The 22,326-nt window shown below is 48.5% G+C and overlaps 2 long non-coding RNA genes across 9 annotated transcripts in view; both read left to right on the plus strand.

Annotated features, from left to right (window-relative positions):
* LOC140687484 (uncharacterized) overlaps positions 1–22,326 on the plus strand; it is a 388,836-nt gene that overhangs the window by 163,788 nt on the left and 202,722 nt on the right. The window lies entirely within an intron of this gene.
* LOC140687486 (uncharacterized) lies at positions 1,121–8,072 on the plus strand. Its single transcript, XR_012061883.1, has 4 exons — positions 1,121–1,196; positions 4,128–4,291; positions 6,333–6,454; positions 7,654–8,072. It is a non-coding gene; the product is annotated as an uncharacterized lncRNA (long non-coding RNA).

Raw genomic sequence — 22,326 nt, forward strand, 5'->3', positions numbered from 1 at the left:
CCTGCAAGATGGTCACTGTGTGTGCGCGCTGTAGTTGGGGGCCTGTGTTGGGACCTATGAGGTTGGAAACGAAGGAAACTGTGTGTCCAGGGAAGATGACCACGCAGCAACAGAGGCAGAGACTGGAATGACGCAGCTACGAGTCAAGGATTGCCAACAATCACCGGAAGCTGGAAGAGGCAAGAAGAGAGTCTCTCTTAGAGCCTTCAGAGGGACCACATCCCTGCCAACACATCTGTTTCTGACTCTGCCTTGCAGAACTGTGAGAGAATCAAGTTCTATTGTTTTAAGCCGCCCAGTTCATGGCAATTATAGTACCCGCAGGACAATAATACAGCATTAACATTTTTTTTGAATAAACAAATGGGACTGAGTATACCTTAAAAGCTTTTGCACAGCAAAGGAAACCATAAGCAAGATTAAAAGACAACCTACAGACTGGGAGAAATATTTGCAAATGATGCGACCGACTACGGATTAATTTCTAAAATATACAGGCAGCTCATAGAACTCAATACCAAAAAAGCCAGCAACCCAATCAAAACATGAGCAGAAGACCTAAACAGAACTCAAGAGAGAGCTGGGAGTTCGAGATGTACAAATACTAACTGCTATATATAAAATAGGTAAAAAATAAAAAAGCAAGTTTCTTCTGTATAGCACAGGGAAATATATTCAGTATCTCATAGTAACCTATAGTGAAAAAAATGAAAACAAATACATGTATGTATATGCATGACTGAAACATGCTGTACTCCAGAAATGGACACATGGTAACTGACTATACTTCAATAAATTAAAAAAAAAACTTTGATTACCTCCCGTGACTAACCCAGTATAATATGGTCCTTTTCAAGTGGATTCTTGACTGTGTCAACCTGTTTCTGCAGCCTGGAGCTGTCCCTGTGGCAGCAGATCCCAGGACGGCTGACAGGGGCGGCTGGCTGTCCTGACAGCCCTCTCTGGGTGGACAGCCAACCAGAGACGTCCCTGGGGGGGACTCGTGAGAAGGACGCGAGGGGCTGCCGCCACCAGGCGAGCTGCAGTCCAGAGGGTGAGGTGCGCGTGTTCAGCGCCTGTGACATCAGAGACGAATGTTCCATAGAATTCCTGGTGCGTGAAACTCTTCGAGCTGATTGCGTCCACGCGTGCCTGGTTACGTCGCTAAGTGTCATCTGCGCATCGCCCAGCAGGGTGTAAGATGTGGGCTCTCAGTGGGATGGAGAGCCCCTGAGGGCATTTCCTCCCGGCTGCAAGCTGCTAGGCCGAGGCGCTCAGTCCCTGACGCCCAGCTCAGGGCTACTGGCCCCTCCTTGGCAGGACGCCAAGCTCTTCGTGTGCTAAGACCTATGTGGACGTGGTCCTCTGCAAGAAATCCACCACCAGGAAGAGAAACTCTATGTCCCATGTTTATCTGTATGGTAGAAGTTCACTTCTCACTCATCCCATCCGTCTCCCAGAAAACTGTGTTTTGTTATGTTGTTGGTTTTTTGTTTTTTGTTTTTGTTTTTGTTTTTGTTTGACTGAGAAATGTGGAGCTGTTGTAGCTCCAGACTCCACTTGCTGGTGTGACATATTTGCTGAAATCCCCCTGCGTCCCAGGGGTCTGGACCACTCTCCAGGCCTTTCTTCCGATGTTGTTAATTACAGCATCTGTGGGAGTTCCGGTTGTGTTTTAATTGAGTTTTCAGCGTTACGGGTCGTAATTCCCTTCTTCTCTGCACACTAGGTGATACTTTCTGTGTCAGACATTAAGAAGTTTCCCTGGTTGGATACCAGGTGTGTCCACTTTCCTGTAAATCCTGAGCTTTGTTCTGGGGTGCAGTTAAAGTGCTTGAAAATAATTTGCTACTTTCAGGAAGGACTTTAAGATTTTTCAGGCAGGAGCATTTAGTCCATGGATGTTTTTCTAACCTTCATTTAGTCCATGGATGTTTTTCTCCCCGAAGCTGAGGTAAACCTTTCTGTGTGCTGCACGCAGCGCCTCTTGAATGGTCAGCTGTCTGACTTTTCTGCGAGAAGAGCCACTCTTCCGGGCCTGTGTGAAGCACTGCGATGATCCACACACCCCGGCAGGTTCCCTCCTTGGCCTGAGGGGCTTCCCTCTCACACGTGCTTGTCAGTACTCTGTCCCTCACCTGGGGGCCCTTTGCAGGTTTCCATGGTTCTCTTTCTGTGCAGCCCTTTGCTTTCTCGAGAACTCTGGCTGACTCGGTCTTCTGGCTGGTCAGCGCCATCTGCTCGGCTCGGGGAGTGTGCCGGGCCCCTCCGGGGCTCCCGCGCCCGTGCAGCAGCCTGGGAGCCGCCCCGGGGCGACACGGTGCCACTGCGGCGCTCTCCTCACTCGTGTCCCGTCTCTCAGGTCACAGCCTCTCACTGCCTGATGTCCAGCGTCTTCAAAACGGCCGTTTCACCTGGTTTGCCTGGGGTTTTCGTTGTCTTGGTGGGAGGTCAGTCTCGCCCTAGTTACTCTGTCACCCAGGGCTAGAAGCCCAGGGCGAGCGTCAGCCGTCTTCCAACACGACCGAAGTGCCTTCCTCTTTGTGTCCGTGTCTGACAGCTCTGGGGCTCGCCGCTCCTTTCGTAGAGCCACACTTTCATCCAGTATTATCCATCTTTTGCCTGAACAGCTTTCTTTAATTTATCTCTGTCTAGGTCTGCTGGCAATAAATTCTGTTACTTGTTTGTCATAGAATGATTTCATCTCCATTTTAAAAGGATATCTGTACTGGGAATAAAATTCTAAGTTGAATTGTTTCCCCCGGTACTTAAAGCTATCACTCCAGTTTCTCCAATTTCTCACCAATAATATCATGTAACACGCTTTGGTGTAGCGGGGTGTTTTACAGTTTTTTTGTTTTTGTTTTTTGTTTTAGTTTTGTTTCTTCAATCTGTGAGCTTGGGTGTTTTTATTTATTTGTTAAAATATTTTAAGCTACCTCCCACTTCCTGGACTTCAGTTACGTGTATATTGGACCTGTTGAAATTGCCCTACAGTTTACTGAAGCCGTCTTTATTTCTTCAGCGTTTTTTTGTCTCAGTGCTACATTTGGGACAGCTTCTGCTGGCGTTCAAGCCTGTATTCTGAGAGTTGAATTCACTGATCTTGTCTTCTGTAGTGTGTGATCTTCTTTTAATCCCGTCCTCTCTCTTGTAACCAGTTTTCATCTCTAGAAGTTCTACCTGGGTCTCCTTATATGTTCCATTTTTCTCCCCATCAAGCTCATCTTTCAATTTACATCTTTGTTAAGATACGAAATAGTTTTTTTCAAGGTCCTTGTCAACTAAATCCATCATGTCTGTCACGTGTGGCTCTTCCTGTTAGTGGATTGTTATTGTTTGCGGGAACGTTTTTATGTTTCTATGCCTACATAGTAGTTTTTAATTGGATACTCAACGTTGGGAAGTTCCGCATTATCAGGTGATTGGATTTTGCTCCGGCATGAAGTCAGATAAATGGTGGGTTAGTTTGCTCTTTTCTGACTTTCGTTTAAACTTTGTTAGGGCAGGCCTTTGGCAGCCCATGTTCTGGAGCTGGATGTGACGCTTTGAGGGCTCTCCCTGACACCCTGCATATCGGGAGGGCTCCCCCTGGTTGATACTTTCTGTCCACTGTAGCTGCAGGAATTTCTCACCTTGCTGCTTTCTGTACTCCTTTGCCTGGCCTCGTGCAGGGTCAGCTCATGCTCTCAGCTCCTCACTCAGGTCAGTCTTCAGCTGGAGACCGGAGGGCCACCTCTGTAGGTCCTCGGCGTTCTCTCTCTGCAGCCCTGCCCTTCCCACGTGTCGCCGTGAGTCCCAGCACCCCCAGACCCCTGAGCCGCAGTCCCTGTCTCCTCATCTCAGTGATACCAGCTGTTGCTGTGCCCTCTCCTTTGCTGCAGCCTTGAACCTGCCTGAGGGCATCACACTGGGTGCAGTCATAGGGCTCACGTCACGTGTGGTTCTTTCCCTGGCGGTCTCACTTCTGCAGTGTGCTCTGCCCAGTGGCTGAAAACCATGGTTTTAATAACATGTCCAGTTTTCTAGCTGTTTAGGATAGAAAGGCACTTACTGTAGCAGTTAATTTTTTTAAATTAAACCTCAAACAACCTTATAAGGCAGGTTGAATTTATTGTATTTTACAGATGAGAAAATAAGAGCAGAAGAGCCTAGGTCATGTTGACAAGATGCTGCAGGCGGGAGAGCAAGAACCAAAGCCGGGTTTGTGGACTCTGCAGCCTACCTCCCGCCCCTGCACGTCTCTGAGCTCTGCGTTTGGGGCACCGCGCTGGGCACGTGGGAGCCGCAGGTGCAGAGCATTTGCGCGGGATCCTTAGTGTGGGGAGGAGACCTGCGTCACTGCCCATTTCCTACCTCTGCCTCCTTCCTTTCTTCCTCTGCAGCCTTCTGATTATACCTTAAACTTTGAAAGCATGCTCTCCCCCTTAATTACCCAGCCAGTTGGTTCCTCTGAGGATGAGAGAGGTCTCTTAGCAATACTGTAGCAACAGACATGGTAAAAAGTGTCGCTGTTGTGGGCTGACGTGCCTCCCTTCCCGCCATGGTTGCCTTGATCGCCGGAGTGGAGAGGAGTTAGGCTCTTTCTTTTAATGCCCAAGGCACTCGTTTTCAGAAGGATGAAGTCAGTTTCATAAACCCACATAGTCAGAACCAACGTTAGTTCTTGGTGGGCTCAGTGATAAAGGGGCACGATCGCCAAACCATTTTTCTTCCTTGTGTTGATCCACTCCAGGCTGGGAGAGTCCACTCAGCCCTTAGGCTGGGGTACCTGGGCACCCTGACTGACAGTCCTCCAAAGTGTCCACATCACCGATGGGTGGTTCCCCAGTGAGAGACGAAGGTGCTCTTCCACGAAGGGGAAGGTGTGGATGCTCAGCAGGTGGACGTGCAGAACCCACTGCACTCACCGCTGTCCTGACCAGAGGATTTGAAGGCTCCCCTCCCAGGTCCGTCTGAGGCACTGAACAGAGTATGGATAAGATCCCACTTTAAACACAGCCACATTGTTAATACCACATCTTCTTGTCACTAAGTGTGTTTGCAAAGAGATGTTTAGAAATGAAAAGAATGCTATTATTCATAACATTTCTATTTTTTCTGGCTCTACCTGGTTAATTTCTCCATATAAATAGGAGGAACCTTGAAGCCTTGATTAAAAATATGTGCGGTGCCAGGTCACAGTATCACCTATGCTTAGCAAAGATAGATTTGAATATCAAAAGCATGTGGAGTGCAGTGCCACTGTGCGCTGTGAAGTGTATGCTAATGTGTTTACTGTTAAATATTGCACCGCTCGGCCGTGAGGTGCCCTAGACCTTTACCGTGTGAATGTTTGGCGTGGTACATAATTTGAACCATAATAGGACAATTATTTTTACGGAATTTGCAAATATTTTTGCTTACAATCGTCTTTGTGACATTCTAACATCAGTACATGTGAAGGTCACTAAAGCAATTTTCCTAAAAAAAGTGTTTTAATATTAATAAAGATCCCCAAGTAGTATACAGTAAACCATGTTAGCCTCCAGGCTCTTAGAATGGCATTTGGCCTTGGTTTTATTTAGCTTTAGATTTCAGTTACTCTGACATCACTGAACATCAGCCGTAAGTAATGGTGAAACCCTGCCACGGAAACCCCGCGTGGAAAGCCTGAGGCGTTCGAGCCAGGGCCCCGCCCACGGTCTCCTGCGTCCACTCCGGTCCTCCCTCCCTCCCCAGGCCACAGGAGGACGAGAAAATGGGTCCAACTTTCTATTGTTTACTTTTTACCATAAAGCTAGAGAACATGTATAGTATTTTTTTCTTTGCCAAATACACTCCTTTGAATAAAGCACGTTTTTCTACAATTTAAGCTCTTGAGGGCAGGAACCTCTTTCTCATCACTGCTCTACTCCCATATCCAAAACAATATCTGACACATAGTAGGTGTTCACTGAAATGCTGAAAACGCATGCTTGTGGCAACCAATGCACCACGTCTCTCCCCAAAGCAATTTCCTTAAAATCCTAGAGTGGGGCGGCTGCTTGGGGGCCTCGTTTTGTTGATAAGGAAACAATGGGCAGCTGCAGGAGAACTCGGCTTGGTTTATGAGGTCTGCGCAACACGTCGTGTTGATGATGGGATGAGTTTCTGTCTAGTTTTGGTAATTACATTTGTGAGACCAGCATCATCTTGCTACCGAAGTCAGACAAGGGCACTGTGAGAGGAGGAGGCCAGTGTCCCTGCTCAAAACAGAGGCAGAACTCCCATCTTGTGAACAGAATGCAGCCAGAGTGACTTTTGAGGCTTGGTTAGAAAGTTGAATAGAGCTTTCCTGGCTCTCTCTAAAGGCCACTCACTCTGGGACCAAGCTGCTGTCACACAAGCCGCACTGTGCGGAGCCCAAGGGCAGAGGTTCCAGCAAAGAGCCTTTGTCAAAGTTCCAGTTGAGGACAAGCACCTATCCTGATGGGTAAGTGAGGAAGCTTCACTCCATCCCCAGCTACTCTGTGACTATAGCCCCCTGAAAAGGCCTAAGTGAGACCTGCCCAGCTGGTTCCAACCAACCTCCAGAGCCGTGAGGATTGTAATAGGAGCAAACGGTGTCACTTCGCAGCACAAGTTAGGGCTGGTTTATCGTGCAGATGACCCACAGCTGTGTGCAGGTGTGGGGCCGGGACCCAGGGCACCAGGACCAGGTGTGGGGGACACGAGGATTTCAGGGGCTCTGCGGGACTCAGAGCATGGGCTCCTCTGCTCCCTGTGGCAGTACATTCTGTTGTTCCAAGAGAAACTGGAAATCCAGATTTCCATGTAGAATCTCCTTGTTTGGCAAACACTGAGACGGGCCAGACAGAACTCCGGGACGCCGGATTCAGTCCCTGGCCTGTCTGCACACAACTCCCGGGAGAAGGATTAACTGGGCTGATAGTCCATTACTACAGGGCCTACACAGCGGAGGACGTGCTGTCTTGCCAGAAACTACTTTTTCCTTGGCACCTGCTGCTTCTCTTTCGATCTGGTGACTTCAGAAAAGACAATGTCCAAACCACAGCCGGAGGCGAGGCCCTGGAATGGAGCCAGGCCGACCTGCCCGGCAGCCCAATGGGAGGGAGTGTGCCTTGTCTTCAGGAATTACTTCCTGCTGACCGGGAAGCCCACACACAGGCCATAACTGCTGACTGCTGGCCACGCCAGGGGGCTTTCAGGGGCTGGCCCTCAAAGCACCTCAAAGGCGGTGCTTATTTATTCATTCTATTTAATACAGTTCAGTAACCTTTAGAAATATTTTGAAACCTGGAGTACGCACTCCTGGGCTGTGGTGGCGTCCAGACCAGTTCGTCAGGCCGGGTTTAGGGTAGTAGTCATGTCTCTGGGAATGAAGAGCTTTTAATCTCCATTCAGTTTTTCAGCGAGGTGTCTGAAAATTAAGCACTTTGGTAAAGGGATTTTCCTGAGGGAGCATTGTTGATTCAGGCCGTGAAGCCTGGGGAATCACGTTTCTGAAAGAGCCTCAGTGTCGGGAACAGGGTTCCTGAACCCCTGACCGAGATGCCTGGCGTCCCCTCATCCTGACTGAGCTTCACACAGGCCCCTCCCTGACTCCAGGCAGGGCTCTCTTTTCTGAGAGCGTGTACTTTAGACAACTTACAGACTCTTTCTGTGCCCCAGTGAGCTGAACGTGCTGTACACAGTGTCTCAGGAGTTTTGCAACCCTGGAATCTTCCTCTCAAGGACCGTCTGCAAGGGAACCCTCAAGGGAGGCAGCACCGCTGTTTCTCCCAGTTTCTGCGAGAAAGTAGAAAACTAATGGGCTCCGATGAGCAGACACAGATAGCCTGATTGTAGAGGACGATGTTTGTGAGCTCAGGAGTGACTCAGGGTGCTGGACTACCCCCACTGAGCGTCTTGCCTTCACTCAGGTCCTCCACGTTTTCCCCCTGGTTCCCTCTAAACCCGTCCCACCTTTTGTTTCTGTTCCCTTGAGATCCAGTGAGTTCTGGCCACTCTCCCCTTTTGCAACCACCTTGAATAAAGTCTTCCTTGCTCAACACTGTGCAGTTTTTGCTTTGAAGCACACCACGCTTTATTTTTCCATTATTTGTGTCAGTTCAGTTCTCTATTTGCATTTTCCCCTATTGCATAGTTGAACTGTGCCGGGAGAGGACCCGTTCACGCTCGCAGGGATTACGGCGCAGGGTTGCAGGGAATGCCTGCTGGTGTGCGTCCGCGTCGGTGTAGCAGGTTGCTCTGAGATTGGCGGAACAGTCTCCTCCTCTTCCAGAACGGCCTCGGGTGCTCCTTGTTGGTGTGCTTTGCAGGGGTTGAGCGGTAATAGAGGGCGTCCCGTTAAGTCCAGGGTTTAGGACCCAAGTCATCTCTAGTGGAGATGCCACGTCTGCCCTAGACCTGCCCCGCCTGAAGAATGGCTGAGTTGGACAGTTTTCTTCTGGCTCATTTCAGTGAAAAGAAAAACTGCTCCCCACGGCTTGCGCCCACTGTACTGTGTGCAGCTCAGCCTTCCCTCGTCATGTCTAAATGTGTTAGCTGCCCCAGAATTGTGATCTGAGCCGTGTGAGTCTTTTGCCTGTTTGTTAGTTCGGCTTCTGCTCAAAGCTTATAACCTGCGGCCTTGCTCCTGCCCCCCCACAGGACGGGCACCCAGTAGATACTCAACGCATGTTTTTGTTGGACTGACAGCACCTGTAACTTACTGACTGTGTGTCCCATATGCCAGTTATATGTGCATTTGTCTGAGAACCAGTAGGTCTTGGAGCCTGTTTCTCTGGCTACATATCAAGTAGAAGACCTCTTTTTTTCTTAATGAAGAGATTGTTCCCTCCCTGCACAAACATTTACGCTGGGCATCGGTTCTGTGCCAGACACTGGGATGAACATGTTTATGTAAAAGGTGGCTAATCCACACGTTGAACTGGGAGAAGGTTTCCTTCGTTAATAGGTTTTGTCCACCTAAGAACTGCTTTACTTACTGAATATAAAATGTGGTTTGATTCCTTCAAAGTCACTTCACATGAGCAACTCAGGCACACGTCTGCTGTGTACAGACGAGTTCCCAGTTATATCTGTGGGAGTGGCAGTGATGCTCCCATGAAAGGGAGAAGAAGAAATACTGATTATCTTATGTACCCGGACTATATGTTGGGCAATTTGGCAACCTTTGTGTGTGTTTTCCTGTTTACCTGAGTTTGGTGGAATTACTTGTGCTCATTTGATTGACAGGGATACTGACACGTACAGTAATTCTCTAAAGTAAGGCCACACAGTAGGGAACCTGATACTGGAACCAGGTCTGTCTGATGCGGAACAGTGACTCCTGGTCCCGTGAGAAGAGGAAGATTTCCAAAGATTCTTGGGTCAGGGCTTTTCCTTTGAGGTTACATTGCCTCCTGTTTCATTTTTAAGAAAGAAGGTCTAATGCATAGTATTCAGCCAGAAAAGTGCCAATACAGGCTGTGAAAATGCCGTGCTGAGTGAGAGGAGCCGGGCACAAAGGGCCGTGTGCTGTGTGATTCCGCTGACAGCGGCAGAAGGGTTAGGGCTGCCAGGGGCCGGGTGAGGGGAGGATGGAGTGATGCTGATCGGGTCCAGGGCTTCCTTTTGGGCGGGGAAGGTGCTTGGGACCTAGATGGAGGTGACGGTTACGCACCTTGTGAATGTGCTAAATGCCACTGAATCGTGTTATGCTGTAAATGGTTAATTTTATGTTATGTGGATTTCATCTCAGTAGAAAATTAATTAATTAATTAATTAATTAAAAAAAACAAGGAAAAAAAAAAAAACCAAGCAGCCCACCATCCCAGGAGCAACGGAAGGTGCTTCCTGTCCTGCCGAGAGCCGGTCTCATGACCTAGGGCTCTGGCCGCGGACATTCTGACGCTGCCCAGCAGCAACGCTGCAGGCTCGCTGTGGGGTCTGTGAGTTCGCTGCTTGTCCGTAAAAGTGGTGCTTCAGACGTGAATGCAAGGGGTCGGTGTTGTCACCCCAAGAGGAGTGTACCCGTGGAGAGCCCGGGCTCCAGAGGCAGACGAATCTGGTTTGAACCCTGCCGAGACCTTTCAGCTGTGGGGTCCCTCCGGCTCTTCCAGGCCTCAGTTTCCTCACCCGTGACGGGGTTAAGAGTGTCTTCCTGATGGGGATGTCTTGGGGATTCCGTGCCTGACACATCCACAGTGAGCCGTTGGCCGCCACAGAGTCAGTGCTCTGTGAGTGCCTGGCAGTCTTACTGGTGACAGTGAGGGTGCTGGCGTGCTCTGTACCCCCAGAGCAAGTGGGCCACTTGAGAAAATGGTCTTGAGGGACCTTCCCAGCTCGCCCTGCGCAGGACCTCCCTACCTAGTGCCCTCTGCCTCCCTGGGACCCGGCCGACTCCAGGTCAGATAAGGGGCCCCTGTGGCAGCTCTGACTTTGTTCAGTTGATTCCGATGGGCCACTTCCACAGACTGCAGAAACCGAGGAGGTGGCTTTCACACACCCATCCTCAGGGAAGCTCTCCCCACCCACCCCAGGCAGTGATTCACAGGCGCCCTTGAGATAATTACATGCACAGCAGCTTGTGGGAACCACGGCAGTGACCATCCTGTCCCTGGAGGACAAAAGCACCGGGGGCTGGTTGCCTTGACCGGGAGAACAAAGCAGTCTCCTCTGAGTGCAGCGTTTACTTGCAGTCTGGTGCTGCTTTCAGAAGCTCGGAAGCACCCCTCGGACCAGGGGCTGCCTCGTGTCGGAGGCCCATGGCTCTTGCAGGGCCCTCGACGTCCTGGAGGCACGAGCGCTGCTGTTCTCGGCCCCAGAGATAGCAGGCACAAGCCCCTGAGGATGCTTCCTTCATCCTTCTGCTCGGGAGAAGACAAGGACCGTTTTCCTTCTCTCTTGAATGTGAACACCAAGGGGCTAATTCACCAAGAAACAAGCTACCCGTAATCATATGCGGGAGGATTGGGAGACTCTAGAATTTGTTTGCTGGCTCAGGGGCAGCTGCAGTAAGCTTTGCTGTGAGCCGTGTGAAGCCCTAAGAAAAAGTCAATCCTAAGTTCCCTGGCTTTATGCTGCTGAGCACGACCGAGTTCCTGGCTGTCATCCTCTCCACCTGAGGAGCTCAGCCCTGCATGGATGCCTGGAGAGCCAAGCATCACAACGAAGTGGGCGGATGCCACTGAAGGCTGGATTCGGGCTTGGGACTGATGCTCACCTTGCATGCTGGCTGGTCCAGCCTCACAGCCCCGAGCCCACTGGCTGTCCAGCTGTGGTTCTGGGAACAGCGCACTACCGGCACGTCTGAGGTCCTGCTCAAATGCATTCCGACACGGACAGCAGCAACCCTTGTGACTGGAGGAAAGTTTCTGTGGGTGCTGGTAATGCTTCCTTTCTTGGTCTGGGTGCTGGCTACATGAGCGTATTCAACCTGAGAAAATTCATCAGGCAGTACCCTACATGTTTGTAATTTCAGTAAACAGAAGTTTTAAAAATGGATTCCTGCATTGACGTAGGAATAACTGTATTGCTTTGTTGTCCCTGCTTCTTATTTATTTTATACTGAACGATGGGTTAGAGACCCTCATGGCAAGTCCCTGAGCTCATGAAGTCACGAAGAAAGGCTGTTCTTGGGCAGCAAGGAGTTCAGGGGTGATAAAGAAGAAAGCAGGTGAGGATGAGTGAACCCAGGGTGGCGTGTTGCAGACGGAGGCAGTAGGCGCATCCTAGCTCAGACCTGAGCCACGATGTTAGGAAAGCTGAAAAGCCCCAGGAAAGGCAGTACTTCCATTTGACTGATGTGGTCTGGGGGCTCCAGGAAGCTCTCAGAGAAGCCTCCGCAGCACATTTGAATGTGCGCCCCACCTGACTTTGAATCTCATGGCCTCTCAAAGTCTGCACCTGGCTGTCCTCAGGCTCCCCCCACCACTCCCACTCCTTCGTGATCATTCTCTCCAACCATTTTGCGTCCTCTCTGTGACGGAGACTTTGCCTGGGTCCTCACCTTTGTTCCTGGTCTTGGTTTCCTGACCCAGTCCTCACCTGCGGCCTGCACACCACCTGCCCCGCCCCTCAGCTTCCCTCGAAATTTCTGTTTGCACCAGTTTCCTAGTGGGGAATGGCAGGTCCCCTGGTGGGTGCCAGACCGGCCAGAGCCCTGCCCTGCCTCTACCCATTCTTCCCTCGCCAGAGCTACCTTCTCTTGCTGCCCGGCCGGCAGTGGGAAACTTCCGAGAACTCCCCCTTTAGGAAGAAAACCAGCCAGTCGACATTCAGCCCTTCTCTTTTGCTTCATTTTCAGTGAAACCAGAGGACAGATGGTCATCATCCTCCACGATGAGGGGAAAAAATCTCACCAACAATTAAAATTGAAATGACCAGCATGTAAAAATATCATCTCACCAGAATTCCAAAATGTAAAATGAATAGCAGCATTTCCCGGGGGGCTGCAGAGCTCCGTGTCGGCGCTCTCTTTTTATTATTTTGGAACAGGCTGAACAGCCCCATAAAACCACCCAACTTTAAGTTAAAAGAACATAGATGATTTCTTTTATTTTTTTTAGCCAAGGGAGGCAGGGGGCTCATTTGCATGACCTCTGCCCGTCTCCGTGGCGAGCGCCTTTTGTGCAGCGGTCTTCAGAAGCTCCCCTGAGGCCCTGGGCCGCGCGGAGCCTCGCTGCCGCTCCGGTGTCAGCAGACAAAGGTGGGAACAAAGCCAGCCCTCATTACAGGTGTGCGGGGGGCGTCCTGCTGCAGGGGACTTCAGGAAACACTCTGAGGGTGAACGGCGGCTTCCAGAGAACACGAACAGACACGCTTCAGTTTCGGAAACAAACGCACATGAAAGATCATCCTTTACTGGAGAACATACTTTCACTTATCCTTTTTCAGAAAACATAACCGGGAAACAGGGACCTTACCCATACCTTCATGAGCTGCAGTTTTAGGAGAACACAGTAAATGCCTCTAGACACTGTGGCACAGAAAACGTAAGGATTCAGCAAGTTAAACTTTGTAACACGCACCAAAGACACCCAGAATGGACCTATGTGTGTGCAGTCGCTGCTGTTGGATTATTTTTTCTTCCATCGAAAACTTGATGTTCAGAATATTCAAGAAACGTGGCTGCCCTTTTAGACTTCAGATCTGGGTCTGTTTCCAGTGATGCTGTGTTTATTTAGCCTTGTATTAATGCTACCAAATTCAGCACGAATCCCATTAAAAGAATGAAGTGTTAGGTTAGGTTTGATGCACTAATAGCTTATTATGTGTAGAATTTTAGCAGCTGAAAGCTCTTCTGGTGTGGCTTTCCTTCAACCGTTTTGTTTATGAGTGTGTACGAGTTAATAAGCTACCAGGAGCTAGAAATTAAATTAGGTTTAAAATGTAAGGGAATAGTAAAAAGGAGAATAGCTTACATATAGGTTGGGAAAATGATCGAATTTTGTTGGCTTAGAGAAAAGCCAGTTTCCTATGCTGGAGTTTATCCTCATTTCTGCTCCCGTGGGGGACACACGGGGCTCTATTGTTTTTCCAGTGGAGTGTTTATTTATGAGTGAGGCTCCCCTGCCTCAGCACCAGACTATTTCTAAGCCAGGTATGTTATCTACTTTTAACTTCTCTCATCTTCATGTTTCTACACCCACTTTTGCAGATTTCTAGATTCCATAGAAAGGATGAAGGACACTGCATTGCGAGCCCATCTCAGTCCTGACAAGCCTTATGGGGCATCCAACTGGCCAAGGGGTAAAGCAGTTCAGTTGCTGAGTGACAGGGCAGCACACGTGCCCTGGTGCTCGGTACTCAGATTTTTCAGCTCAAAATATCAAGTCACGGAAGCCTTTTAATACTCCTTGGGAAATAAACTGTTGTGTTGGCCAATAACGAAAGTGAAAATGATGCTTCTGAAAGTAGAGGATGCTAATCTTGCAAATCTATTTTCTTACCCTTAATGAGCATGAAGTGATTTTTTTTTTTTAGTCCACGGTCTTGCAAAACCAAAAGATTACGGCATACAATTATCTCACTGTCAAAACTTGTGCTTCTGTTGAAAATGAAGTTGACTTCCTTGAATATTTAGCCCTTCATTTAATTGATCTCTTTTTAGATTTCACTTAAGCACATTCTTCATTTTTCGGATGTTCAGAAATGTAGATGCAACAACAGATAAGAGTCTCTTGGGGTCTAACACAAAGATGTCTGGCCCAGATAACAGCCCCAAAGGGGATAGATGCTGACTGCACGTGCCTCTTCCCAGAGGTGTGCTCCACGTGGTGAGAGGTTAGGGCAAAAGGGGTCCAGATCAGTGCTCGTCAGTCTGGGAAGGACCGACCAGAGAAGGGTCCCAGGATGACGGAGGACTCAAGGAAAGCCTTGAAGATCAGGCAAGCTCCAAAGAGACTTAATGAGGCAGAAACTTTCCCTCTGCCTTTCAGCCCTCTCCCAGTTAATCTGTTAAAATGTCTTAACTCTCAATCATCTCCTGACCAGAGCCACCTGTCAACACGCCCTTCCATGTCGTGGTCCAGCCACCACATTGCTTGCCTGGATGTTGTAGCTGCCTTCTCACCCCTTCTCCCACACGTGATGCTCTCAACCTCATCCCTCAGGCAGCAGTCAGAGACGCAACTTATCCTGCTGGTCCCCACCTCCAGCCTTAAAGGACTTCCCGAAGTCTTCGGGGTGAGCCCTGACTTCTTCACCTGATGCTCAGGACCCTTCCCACCTGGCCCTGGCCTCTGTCCAGCTTCATCTCTCGTTTCACTGCCTTCATTCCCTGGCACTCAAGTGAGAATCAATTTTTTTAGCTTTTTAAAAGCATGGTGCTCCTTTCTTTCTCTATTTCTGTCTGTCTCCATCTCTCCCTGTCTCCGTCTCTTTATCTCTGGTTCACTGTCTCTGTTTCTTGATTTTCTTTCTCCTCCTGGCCTCACGCACACTATGCCTTCTGTCTGGAATACTGTTCTCTTCCTCCTTGCCTGCTTATCTCCTCTGCCTCCACCGGATAGCAGATTAAATATTGCTTCCTCTGGGAAGCCTTCCTTGGCCCTCTTTGAGCCCATTAGAGTACTTTTCTTACTTTATTATAGTTATTTCACCATCTCCTATGTTAGGCTATATACTGGAAGCCTGTAATTTAAGGACTTAGAGCCACATCTTGTCTGCTGCCTATTTCTGTAAATGAAGTCGCACTGGGACACAGCCATGCCTGCTCGCTATTTGGTCTAGGGCTGCTTTTGTACCATAGTGGCAGAGGTGAATAGTTGTAACAGAGGCATACAAATCCTAAAATATTCACTGTCTGGCCACTAACACAATATACCTGCTGACTCCTGCTGTAAGCAGTTAGGTTGAAGATCCTGGCACTATGCCATCTTCAGAACCTGGGATAGCACTGGCAGTAGACATTCACTGGACATTTGTTGAATGTAGGAATGAATGAATGAATGAATGAATGAATGTTGAATACACAGGTGAAGAAGGCAGTACAGACAACTGGTTGACCCATGCAGAAGATCTGATACATAGAAGAATCCTGAGCATTGAATTCCTTATTGTGGCCGTTGCTGATGCTGCTTCTACCAGTGTCATGTATTGACCATGCCAAGCACAGTGCCAACAGATTTATCTGGTTTCTCTTGCTTAATCCTCTCAACAATCCAATAGGATAGGTCCTGTTGTCATTTCCATTTTACAGAGAAATAAACAAAGTCTGAGAAAATTCAGGTGACTTGGCCATGACCTCACAGCTAGGAAGTAGTCCATGGGGACTACACTGCTTTAATCCGTGTGTCTCCAAGTATGCAGCTCATTCACCTATTTGGGAATTGCGTCTTCAGTTGCATTTCATTTTGATGGGAAGCATATCTTCTTTTTGAACAACTGGTTAGGTGTCTAAGTGAATGGTTGTTTTTGTAGGAAGTCAGGCTTCTATACTGAAATTGAATTTTCCATAAATTTCATTGCAAACACAGGTATAAGATACATTTTCAAAACAGTTATATTTGACCTAAAAAAAGTGAGCCCAAGATTTGATGGTTAAGAAAGAATTTTCTAAAATCAGGAACTGCGTGGGAGGGAATAGGAAAAGTCACCACACCTGAACGACAATTTCAATGACAAAACAACAACAAAAATCATTGGCAGCAAACTGAGAGGCATTTTAACAGATCAGCACCATCAAGTGCTCTCCTGGGTTGCAGGATCTGATGGGTGATGAATGGTTTCAGATGCCAGGGACACGCCAGCTTCACACCGGGCTATGAGCAGCACAGGTACTTCGGCATAGTGTCTGTGCTACTCAGGAGGATAAATATTATATTTCATAATGATACACAGGATGGAGTGGTGTTCAGAGTGTGATTTTGGTGTTTTTATAGCTATTAAGTTCTCAAAGCTGAAATTGCATTTTTATTCATTTACCTTTAAAGCTTGACTTTATAAGTGATTTGTGATTTTTTTTTTCTTTGCCTTTTTGGCTTAATGAGTTGTTGACCCTAAAACAGACCCACATACAGAAGAGGACTTGAACGTACAATATAAAGTCAGAGAAAACTTCTATTTCCAAAATTTGATGAACTAGTTGCAAAAGGCAATATGAGTAAACTGGGAACAGCTTGTTTGATTGAATGAAGAAGTTATCTCTCCATTAAGAGAGTTCCAACATAATTCAATGGGGGAAGAATGGGCTTTTCAACAAGTGGTGCTGGGAGAACAGGATTTCACATGCAAGATTGAAGTTTGACCCCTACCTCACATCATATACAAACATTAACTCAAAATGGTTCCAATACATAAATCTAAGGGATAAAACATTGCTGAAAGAAAGTAAAGAAGGTGTGCATAAGTAGGAAGACATCCTGTGTTCACAGGTTGGAAGACCTACTATTGTTAAAACAGATTGTTAAACTTAGAAGAAAACAGGGGTACACTTTCATGACCTTGGATTTGGCAGTAATGGCTTAGATGTGACATCAAAAACATGAGCAACAAAATATAAAATAGATAACACTTGATTTGAACTCTTTCCTGCATCAAAGGGCACTATTGAGAGTAAAAAGATAATCCAAAGACTGGGGAAAACCTACAAATCCTACATAAATGATGAGGGCCTAGTATCCCGAATAGACACAGAACGTTTACAACGAAACAATAAAAAGATTAAATGTCCAATTTAAAAAGTGGAAAAAGTGCTTGAATAAACATTTCTCCAAAGAAGATATACAAATGGTCAATAAGCACATGAAAAAATGCTCACCATCAGCAGTTACCTGGGGGTGCAAATCAAAACCCTGTGAAATAACACCACTTCGTGCCGCTCGGGATGGGGAGTGAATACGTAATGTGTATGGGAGTTCCTTTTTGGGTGATGGAAACTTCTGGAACTATATAGTAGTCATGTTTGCACAACAGTGTGAAGGTACTTTATGCCACTGTGTTGTACACATTAAAATGGTTAAAATGGTCGATGTTATGTTTTGGTTATTTTACCATGATAAAAAAGCTTAGCTATTATTGTCTGTTTCTCCTGGCAATAAAATCAATCTTTATTGTGCAGCTTGGCAATTTTATAATATTTTAAATACCTATTTTTTTTTCCTGATTAGAAAAGCAATATTAGTTTACAGTTGAAGGGTTCAGACACACACAAGCACTAAGGGAAAAATAAAAGGCTCCTGGATTCCTACTACTAAACAGTAGCCACAGGGGGTTCTTTAACGTCAGCCCTCCTGGTCTTTGTTTCCATGTGCCTGTGGGTGTGTGCGCACAATCCTAGTTGTTGTGTTCATTTTTAACAAAACTGTTATTATGCAGAACATCATGCTGGGTGATCGGCTTTCCCTCTTACTGTATCACGGGCATTTTCCCATTGCCATTTCGTGTTCTCCCACATCACATTAAATCACGGAGTTAGTGCTGCATCTTAATGGTTGTAACATAATTTGTTTAGCCAACTTCTATTGTTGGATGGGCCCTAACATTTCAGAGTTGGAATGCACTCCAGTCACTCTTGCATCCAACTTACTTCTCTCCCAAGCTTTAGCGCTGCGAGCCTTAAACACATGGCACACAAAACCCATTCAACATTTTGAAAATAGAGGTAATTTTTCACTTTCCAGCTGGATTTGAATGTGGCATGGGCTTTGGAGTCACCATTCAGGAACCTAAAAGATGGAAATAGTGGAGGAGGAGGAGGAGCGGGGATCAAGCCAGGCGAAAATAGTGTCCAAAGCATCAGAATTCTGTCCTGAATGGCTTTGTTTTCTTGAAAAAGAGATACGCAGACCATAAAATAGGTTGTTGACTCTGTTGGTGGCAGTCCCATCATGGGAAGTGGGGAATGCCTTCAGAGCCAGCATAGTGAATGCATCTCCTGTGTCCAAGCAGCACATGGACCCACCCGTAGTTCACAGCATGGCAACATCCCATCGCTTGGTCCTGCTGTACTGCGTCCCCTGTGTTTGCCAAGGCCGGGGCCCCAGGCAGGAGAAGCACTTCCTTACTCTGTCACTTCAGTGGCTGGTGGGAACCAGAGACATCAGGATGTCATCTACTGATGTCTTTAAACCCAGCTGGCTCATGTCAGGGTGAAAATAAATATGTTCCTTCCTGGAGGTCTACAAGAAACATATCACTTATTTTGGATGTTGGAAAACTAGTGAAGCAGTTATATGTTTTCAGACACCCCCTCATGATCAGCAAGTCTCTCCAAGTAGAACCATTAACCCTTAAATGTCGCTGAGTCATTCCCTCCAATGACTCCCTCTGTCGGCTTAGCTGGACGTGGGGGAGTGCACGTGAGATCACGTTAAACTAGGTAGATGAATTAGTCTAAACACAGGTTTTAAATTCAAACTAGATTGGTTTAGGAAGGATCGCTCCTAGACCATTTTTTCTATTGTGTTGAGTGAATTTTTCTTATTGAGTTATAGGAACATTTTACATATCTCAGGCACTGATTCTACTCCTTATTTTATATGTTGCAAGTCTTCTCTGTATCTTTTGCTTACCATTGAACTGTATTCACGGTGTGCAGAAGTTTTAAGGTTTTATGTAACCAAATATTTCTTTCCTACATGGTTTCTGCTCTTTATGTTTTAGTGAGCCAGGCCTTCCCTCCCCAGATTCAGTGTTCATTTTTGATACTTCCTTGCTTACAGAGTGCCCCCCTTCTCTTTGGGTCTCTTATCCACCTGACTTTAGTTTCTGTGTGTGGTGTGAGGCAGGGATGAGGAAGGCTATTTTAAGACCATCAGCTGTGGAACCATGTTTTCCAACAGGTGGGGCCTCAGATTGCATTTTCTCTCTTTGGAAATTAAACGTCAAAGCAAGCCCTGCCGTTGGAATGGTAGAGCTTCCTTTCAGGCGAGCTCCCCAGGGTCTTCCTCCTCACCAAGGGCAACGTGAGGCTTGGAAGCTTGTTTCCGTGGCCTGAGAGGCTTCCTTCAGAGAGAGACACTGCAAGGTCCTGCGCAAGTTTACGGAGTGCCTTCTCAAGGCTCGTGCTGTTTCCAGAACGAGCATGGCCCCAACACGGCTTGGCAACCCGGATGGGCTTTCCAGAGTGAATAGCCGAGTGTAGGCCGTGAAGTCAAAACCCCTAAGTGCAGGGAATCCTCCTGAGAAACCTTCTGTGTGCCGTCTCTGGGCCCGGGCCAGGGGACGGTCTCCTCATGCAGTTGTCAGTAATGGACAACGAGAGCGCCACGGGGACGGGGGTGAGGCCTCCAGCGCTAGGGCTTAGAAAACACCTGCGATGCTCCTCCCTTGCAGGCAGGTGTGTGAGCTAGGATCCCAACGGTCCTGGAGTCGCCCTGCCTTTCTCTTGATACTTCCCTTAACGAGGGAGAGCGGGGAAAGGCCCATATCCCAAACTGGTATCTGTCGGCTGGGACACCAGGCTTCTCTTTCTTGACCACACCGTGGACAGTAAGCAAAAAACATCTTATAAACATGTCAGAGCCAGGTTAACGCAACCAGAGGAAGGAAAAAGGCACTGCGTGATTGGAACACAACGACACGTGGGTTATTCCAAAGGAACAAAACATAATCCTAGCTCTGACTAATTAATTTTTTTCCTTGGCATTGAATGTCCTCCCCCAGCACGTCTTGACCTTTTAGTGGAGGCATCATCCACAGAAACTCTGTCAGTGTGCAGAGCAAGGGATAGAGGTGACTCACAGGGACAGGCTGGACCGCCCAGCCCCATGTCCCACGGTGAGCCAAGCAACAGAGGCCGGAGGATGGCATTGGGTGTCTTCTGGGATGCTGTGTTTTGAATTTATCTCTAATGTAATTAACAAATGCAACACGAGCATATTTCATACAGCTTTGTCCCTGGAAAGTACACGGATCTCCCTGGAAACTTTTGGGAGCTGTCTTTATCTGCTGTTTCCTGGGAGCTTCGTGAAATACAGGGAAGACTGACTTACTACAAACCCAATGCTTCCTGGAGCTTCTTTCGGTTATTCTTTGTGCTCTCTTGGAACGTGCTCCTGTTCACCTTCAGTAATGAGCGTGAGGCACATGCCTGCCTCAGATGGAAAAGAGAGAGAGAGAGACAGAGACAGACAGAGACAGAGAGAGCCTGAAATACCTGTTTTGGGGCCTCTCCTTTATTCTCTCCTTTATCAGCCTGTGTCCAGATGGAAAATGTCAAATATGGATACACCGGGAGGCTCTGTGACTATCTGGCGTACTGAATTAGGGTTCTTGCCAAGTTAGAGATTGGGCTGCAGTCACGCCCGGAGGCTCATGGCGGGGTAGAATTCCTGGATTCCGGAGAGCTCCTCTTGTCTTACAAAAGGGAGAGATTGTCCCAGCACCAGCCCCCTCGTGTCCTTATGTGTTCCAGCAGAGTCTCAGACGACTTCTCAGAACTGGGGTTGGCATTTCACAACTACGGGCTCTTGAATGGCCACTTGATCATCATTAAACCCAGCCCTACATCTTTCTCTTTTCCCGGGAAGGATCTTCATGAGTCCAAGTGCATCATTAGGTAGAAAGGCAAATGGCCTGCTTCTGCACTGGACCGCAAAGATGTTAAGAGGGAAGGGAGCTTAAGTTGGCCGAGGAAATGTGCTGGCTTCTGCTAGGCTCCTCCACCCTCGTAGCTGGGAATCCCGCCATGGGGTGGCACCTGGGCCCAGGGCTGCACGGCCAGGAGGCTCTGCTTCTGCGTCCAGAGTGTCTGTGGACGAGCGAAGCTCTAACTCACGATGTCACATGGGTTTGCCTTCCACGGCCCACATTCCCTCAGTGCAGGAGGGAGCTCGGGGCCCGGTCTGCGTCTCTGGCCCAGAAGCCCACTCGGGAGACCCTTTCTGAGAGCCAAGTGACATTCTACAAGGTGTGTCGGCAGCTGGCCTTGCAGGAACCTGTCTGCTGGGGACCCTGGAGAAGTCCTTTGCTGAGCTGGCGGGACGTGGCTGTGGGAGACGGTGACGTTTCCCTGGTAGCCTCAGTGACAGAGGGCTGCGCGTTGTCTGGGCTTCGGACCAAACGCTTCCCACGGCCAAGATGCACTATTGAGCAGACTTGAGGCAAAAGAACTAACATGGGGGGGAGGGAAGTCCACGCAAAGGGCATCGTTACAGCAGCTAGCACTCCCGGTCCACCAGGCCCCGAGCTGCAGTGGCCGCAACGGCCTGTGAATCTTCAGAGCGGCCCTGGGAGGCTGTTACTCTGTCATTATCATGACCCTTTGACAGACTGAGGCTCGGGGAGGCCTCGTCACCTGCCCCGAGTCTCACAGAGGCAGAGGAGACAGGACCCCAACCAAGACAACGCCTAAGTCACTCGGACCTATCTTGTGAAGAAAGATGGCATTTGATACGTTCTTGAAAACTAACTAAGGACAGTGGGGAAAGAGAAAGACGCCTCCTGCCGCAGACTGTCTGTCCCCCCCCCCCCCCCCCCCCGCCAGCGGTGGTGACCGCGGCAGAGCCTGGAAGCTGCTTGCTTTTATGCCTAGAACCGCTCGTCAGCGCCAGCCACGGAGCTTCTCCTGATCCTTTTACTCCCCACATCCGGTCTCCTCTCCCCTGGGGTCTGACCCACACCTCCTCCTCCTCTTCCTCCCAGCCTTGGTCGTCACAGACTGGAAACCTGAAGGTGCCCTGTCGTTTCCCTGCCTGGTCGTCCAGTCGGTGAAAGGGCTGGCTGAACAGACCTCGTGTCCATTTGGAAAACCAGGGACCAGCGAAAATGACAGCCTCCTGCTCCGCCTGGAGCCTCACCCGGCGGCTTGCTGTTTTCACACAGCAGGTCAGAGAGAAAACAGGAGCGCGTGCGTGTGAGCATGCATGCGTGTGAGTGCGCACGTGTGAGCGCGCACGTGAAGCTTCCCGGTTG

The sequence above is a fragment of the Vicugna pacos genome, chromosome 19, assembly GCF_048564905.1.
Source record: "Vicugna pacos chromosome 19, VicPac4, whole genome shotgun sequence".
Taxonomy (NCBI): domain Eukaryota; kingdom Metazoa; phylum Chordata; class Mammalia; order Artiodactyla; family Camelidae; genus Vicugna; species Vicugna pacos.